Source organism: Dipodomys merriami, unplaced genomic scaffold, assembly GCF_024711535.1.
Source record: "Dipodomys merriami isolate MVZ:Mamm:240054 unplaced genomic scaffold, mDipMer1.0.p SCAF_227, whole genome shotgun sequence".
Lineage (NCBI taxonomy): Eukaryota > Metazoa > Chordata > Mammalia > Rodentia > Heteromyidae > Dipodomys > Dipodomys merriami.
The window spans coordinates 1,272,464-1,279,144 of record NW_027203682.1 but is presented as its reverse complement, the minus strand read 5'-3'; the positions used below and the strand labels follow the sequence as shown (position 1 = coordinate 1,279,144).

At 38.0% G+C, this 6,681-nt stretch overlaps 1 pseudogene; it reads right to left on the bottom strand.

The window, feature by feature from the left end:
- Positions 1-5,579: 5,579 nt before the first annotated feature.
- On the bottom strand, positions 5,580-5,679 carry LOC138835081 (U6 spliceosomal RNA; annotated as a pseudogene).
- Positions 5,680-6,681: the final 1,002 nt, after the last annotated feature.

Here is a 6,681-nt window from a genome sequence, read left to right as displayed (position 1 = left end):
ATGAATCTGGTCGTGGATATCAAGAGGGAAAAAGGGAACAATTAGCAGTCATGAGGCCTTCTGCAGTGTGCCAGGATACCAGCATCGCATTCACATAACCACAGAGCAGGAAGACTGTCTCTCTCCCACTTTTCAGGCAGCTGAGGGCCCCAGAGCCAAGAGGGAAGACCCAGGTTCTAAATAAAGTGCTTGGAGAGAGAAGAGAAATGGCCCTGCCTCTCCTTGGACTGGGGATTAGCAATAATGATGTGCAGAATAAGGGAAGGAGAATGGACTCACCGAGGTAGAAGAAGGGCCTTCAAATCTGACAGATGAAGAGTGAAAAACCCACTCCTTACAACCGGAGATCAGGGTTTTCAACTCTGTTCCTCCCCCCCCCCACACACACACACACTCACACACTAAACTGGCTCTCTATTGGTAACCTAAAGATAGCTTGAGGCTCCCTTCACCTGAGGGAGGAAGGTTAATCAATCCTTGTGTGAAGAGGCTGAGAAAAGCCTGACCCTGGTGTAACTCTAACAAATGTTTGAAGTTCTCCCCGCCCCACCCACCCCCATTGCTGGTTGTGTCTGGAATGAATGGTTTTGCAGCTCACTTCCCTGTTGAGTGTGTACATTCTGCTTCCTAATCCTGCAGGCCTTGGTCTCTTCACCTAGCCTGGATTTTGCAACTATTTTCTGTCCTTCAAATACAGTGTTACAATGGAGTTCTTCCTGCTAACAGGGCTAGGGCTTGGATCCTGAGAACTTCATTTGAACCCAGGATGGGTCAATAATGTTTCTTTCCTGCTTCTATAGCTTGAGAACTCTAAGAACAATTAGAGTGCAAGTAACCTCTCATCACCAAGGGAAACCCAGGAAGCTCTTGAATATCTGACCTTTCAGAAGTGGAAGTCAGAGTGTCATATACTTTCCTACTCTGGCTGGCTTCACCGTGATCTTGAGACCTAAGCTAGGGTGACGGGCGTTAGCTACTAATTCTCTGCTAGGTTTAGAACTGTAATGACATTGTAAGTACAAGTCACAAAGGGCTTGGGAAGCATATTAACCCTTTCAACATTGGACCTTTTAGAACCCTGTAGGACACAAGGTTATAATGCTAGAGTCTCGGAGACTGGGCATATGGATCTACTAAACTTAAACCTTGATCTCTGACTCCAATTCTGGTATACATCAGCGTTCATTTTCCAGAGAATGTTCTCTTAATTAGCAAATAGGAAAAGTACTTTAATTAACCCTCACTTTTTTCCAGTTGTGTGTCTTGAACTCAAGCCTGGGCACTGTCCCTGAGCCCTTCAGTTCAAAGCAAACAGTACCACTTGAGCCACAGTGTCTTTTGGTGATTCATTGAAGATGAGTCTAACAAGCTTTCCTTGCTTAGCCTTTCTTTGAATTGTGGTCTTCAGCGCTCAGTCTCCTGAGAAGCTAGTTTTCCAGGTGTGAGCCACTAGCATCTAACCTATTATTTTTGAAAGTCCTGGGGCTTGATCTTAGGGCCTGGGCACTCTCTCTGACCTTCTTTTTCTCAAGAATAGAGCTCTACCACTTGAACCACTCCACAGCTTCTGAGTTTTTCTGTGTATGTGGCACCGAGGATTCAAACCATGGCATTCATGCATGCTGAGCGAGCTCCTTACCACTAAGTCACATTTCTTGCCCCACCCTTACAATTTTATCCCTCAACTTGCCTATCCTCAAGAAAAGGCCTCTGATCATAAATCATCTAAAGAAATCCCTATAGGAAGGTGTCCAAAAATAAAGAAGACAAAGCTCATCTGTGGGAGAGACTCTAAACATGTGAAGACTGTGACAAATGCTTCCATTTAATTATGTATCATGTTTCAACACTTAATAAAGTATAAATGAAAATGAGTCAATGTCCTAAATTATTGTGAATCATTTTATAATAGATGTAAAACATGTACTACATATTATGTGTATAATAATACTAAATACAATAAACAATAAATAAAGGAATAAAATAAAAAATAAAATACAAAATCAATAATAAAAATAATAATATGTAATAAACATACATATGTAAGTATATATCATATATTACACATGTATAGAAATATTTTTTCCATTGCAGGGTGTTCATTTGGGCCCTCAGAACTCTAGCCTGAATTTGTTTTCCTCAAAGACAGTAAGATTCACCTTCACCCATGGTGCAAAAGAGTTACCTGGAAGGTGAGATCAAATCAAAGCAATTACAGAAATACTGGCCCCAGTTCCAAGACAGTGGCTTAATTTTTTAAATGAAAGCAGTTATGTTCATTCAGTTCTATACAGAACATTTAAAAAAAGCAGTGTAGAATTTTGTACAGCTTTTGACATCCTTACCTTATCCCCAAAGTGCTTCTCTGAGCACTACATTGTTTCATTTTTGTACATTTTTATTGCAAAAATGTTGTACAGAGGGATCACAGTTACATGAGCAAGGTAATGAGTTCATTTCCTATTTAGCATTGTTGCCTCCTCTTTTGTTTTTTCCCTACCATCCCTTCCCTCCCATCTCCACAACTAGTCCCCCTGCCGAGCTCAGTGACTTTTTTTTTTATTTTTGGCTTGGCAAAGGGTTTGAACTCAAATAGTGGCAACTCTGCACCTTCCCTCACATTGCTACAGATTTACCAAGACCCTGAGTTCAAATCCCAGGCTAAGGAAGAAAACTGGCAGAAATTCCAAACCAGAGAGCTTTATTTCTTTTTAATTTAGTTAAATAATTAATGAATTTTTTATTTATTCTTTCTTTTGCCAACCACACGTCTTGAACTCAGGTTGTGGCAACTCTGACTCAGCTTTCATCACCCTAGGCTGTGGTGCAGTCTCTGGACCCATAGCCGATCCTGGGATCCTAGGCCCTGAGGGTTTGCAGGAGGAAAAAAAAGTAGGATACCACAAAAAGTGGTGAGCTTCAGAGGGCTGGGGTATTATGTCTTTTTCTTTGCACAGTGGGTCTGAATGACAAGGCTGCAAAGTGGACATGACCTGCCGTTGCTCATACATGCAAGGCAAGCACTCCACCACTGAGCCACTTTCTATTTTTTCATTCCTAGAAGAAGCTGCACATAAAAACAACACTGATCTTCATTTTCAGTCTGTACCTTTGAATACAGACGAACATCTTTCCTCTGCTCTCCATCAATTACCTACTTTCCAGTTAGAATGACTTGGAATAATAAAAATGGAAAAAGAGAAAATAAATCATCATGAAAATAAACAGATGCAGAAAATTCACTGTATTTTTCTCACAAGTTCAACCATTATAAACTATTGGGGAAATATTCTCACTGGCACTGAAAGTCTCTAGTTAGGCAATTCTGATGAAGATGAGGAACAAAATGAAAAAGTGAGGAATCGTATCAATTGCAAGAAAAAAAATGGAGTAGGACCCAAGCAAATTTCTTCTTTGGGCTGCTGAAAATAATCGGCTTACTAGAGTGTGGTGACTACTTTCCATAAAGGCCACTCATGTGAATACTAGGGATGACAATGAATATACCCCTCTTCATTGGGAAGCATACAGTGGACACTTAGATATTGTCCATGAGTTGGTGGCTCAAGCAGCAGATATTCATGCAAAAATTGTTAATGGCTGGACACCCCTGACAGTGCTTACTCGTGAAATAATACCAGTGTGGCGTCTTTCTTACTTCATCATGATGCAGTTACCAATGCCCAAACTAAATGCCTCTTGACTCCCTTGCATCTTGCTGCTGGGAATATAGATAGCAAAGATACACTGGATCTCCTTCTGTTGAACCATTATATCAAACCAGGTCTGAAGAACAACTTCGAAGAAACTGCCTTTGATATTACCAAAAGGATAAGTATGTATCACTACCTCTTTGAAGTTGTGGAAGGCTGTACAAATTGTTCTATTTAGTTGTAATGGTTTGGTTAAGTTTCTTTTCTTTTCTCTTTTTTTTCTTTTTCTTTTCTTTTTTTTTTGAGTTTTATTATTTTATTGTGAAAACACCATACAGAGGGGTTAAAATTACATGGGCAAGGTAATGAATACATTTCTTATCAAGCATTGTTGCCTCCTCCTTTATTTCCCCTTCCCATACCTTCTCATCTCCCCCCACTCCCCTCCCCCCTCATTACTCCTCCTTCCCGGCCAAAGTCGAAAAGTTTGTTTTTCTACATGACGTCTTGTACATCTCATTGTTGCAATGGGTCAACCTGTGTCCCTATTTAAACAATTTGTTTTTTCCCTTCCCCTCCACAAATCATACCAACATCAAATACAATGAAAGCAGGGGTTATACGGTGGGGGAGGGACATACAAAGCAACAAAGAAATCATCTTATAAATATGTTAGAAACAATCACAAGAAAGAAAAAAACATTTGAATCCTTATCTTGGTGTTCATTTCACCTAACATCAACTTATCTGACCATTTCTGCTTGTCTGAGACATATACTAGTTACAAATAAGGGAAACCATGGGATGTATGTTTCTTTGGGCCTGGCTTACTTCAATATAATTTTTTCCAAGTCTTTCCATTTTGTAACAAGTGGGGCAATGACATTCTTTCTGAGGGAGGAATAAAATTCCATTCCATAGAATTCTATTTTCTTAATCCATTCATCTACTTAAGGGCATCAAACAAGACCATACAAAAGCTACCAAAACAACTATGTTTATTGCAGCATTATTTAGCATAGCTAAGATATCAGTTACGTTTCTTAAACATCAAAATGCCAGTCCACTCTTTGTGTCCATATAAAATATTTTCAGAATTCAAATAACAGCAATATCTTACTGTAAAAATTCCGTGGAATTTTTCCAAGTGAATTGCCTGACTTTGATGTCAAATGTATTTGAGTTGTTTGTGTACATCTACAATGATTTCTGCAGAGTTTGTGATTTTTTTAATCAGAAATAATTTTCTTATCTGTTGAAATGAGTAGTACAGAAACTAAAGATATTTCTGCTTCTTGTCTGAAAAAAGTATATTTTAAAATATTCTATATTCTGTGTTTGCATAATATCCATAATCTATTTCATTGTTTCCTAGATATACTTTGCATTCAACATTGTTTTATAATATATATATATATTCATTAATAAATGTGTCCTTTAAGATTGTATTCCATATAGAAAATTTAAGATTATTTTTTTTTAGGTTCTTTTTTTTTTTTTTTTTTGGTCCAGTCGTGGGCCTGAACTCTGGGCCTGGACGCTGTCACTCAGCTCTTCAGCTCAAGGCTAGCGCTCTACCACTTGAGCCATAGCACCACTTCCGACTTTTTTCTTTTTGCTTATGTGGTGCTGAGGAATCGAACCCAGGGCCTCAAGCATGCAAGGCAAGCGCTCTACCACTGAGCCACCTCCCCAGCCCCTTTTTCTAGGTTCTTATAGTAGTATATTTTTTTGGATAAAATGACAATGTTAACTAATTTCAAAAGTTTTGTAAAGGTTATTCTATGTAGAGGCCTTTCTAAGGTGAAGATTTAATACACTGATGTCAAACTAATGTTTAATTCTAACACTTGCAAATATTGTTACACTTGTAATTTTGTAATCAACTTTTTAATAACTGTTTTTCATTTCTGCAACTGAAGAATGAAAAATATGGAATACTTCACAAATTTTCATATTATCCTTGTGCAAGTGTCATGTTAATCTCTGTATTGTTGTAATTTTGGTATACGTGCTGCTGAAGCATGTAGTATCCTCTAAATTTAAGTAGTTAATGATGCAATCTTTATATAGGCTTATATCCTTGGGTGCCTACTTGTAGCAAGGAAACCTTATTGTTCCTAACAATACTATTGATCTTATTTCCCTAAAATAATGTGTATAGTGGGAAAAAATTATATTGTTTGGTCGATTGCTCACATTTGCATTTTTTGTCAATGACAATTTTAAGTCTTTTTTCATTTTAGATTTGATCATACTTTGAAGCACTTACAGCTAGGTCCTAAGGTGATGACTTTTTAGAGTACTTATTTACGTAAATGAGTTAGCTTTGTGGAGCTAATAGATTCAAAGTAAGCCTTGCTTAAGAGCTACTTCTAAACTTCTGCAGCTGAAAATTTCCCAAATGAGGTCTTACTGGCACAAATGTCTACCTTTTATCCTTCTTCCACGTAGGAACAGACCAACCAAAATATCCTACCCTGACAGCATAGTTTGTCTTACTAGAACAAAACTAATCTTAGTTACAAGGGATCATAGAGAGATGAACAGTTCGGACAGAACTGGTCAGACTAGAAGGTATTTTATCAAAATTTAAGTGTTTATTATACCTACCATTTCAAAAGTAGCTAACGCCAACGTGAAAATTTCTTCATATAAAGCATTTGACAAGATCCAACACCCCTTTATGATGAAGGTTTTGGAAAAACTAAGAATACATGGAACATTCCTCAATACAATAAAGGCTGTATATGACAAACCTACAGCCAGCATTATACTCAATGGTGAAAAACTAAAGCCATTTCCTCTTAAGTCAGGAACAAGACAAGGATGCCCACTCTCTCCACTTCTCTTCAATCTAGTATTAGAATGTCTAGCTACAGCAATAAGACAAGATGCAGACATAAAGGGGATCCAAAGAGGGAAAGAAGAAATAAAACTCTCCCTCTTTGCAGATGACATGATCTTGTATTTAAAGAATCCCATAGACTCCACTCCCAAATTACTCAAGCTGATTCAAAACTTTGGC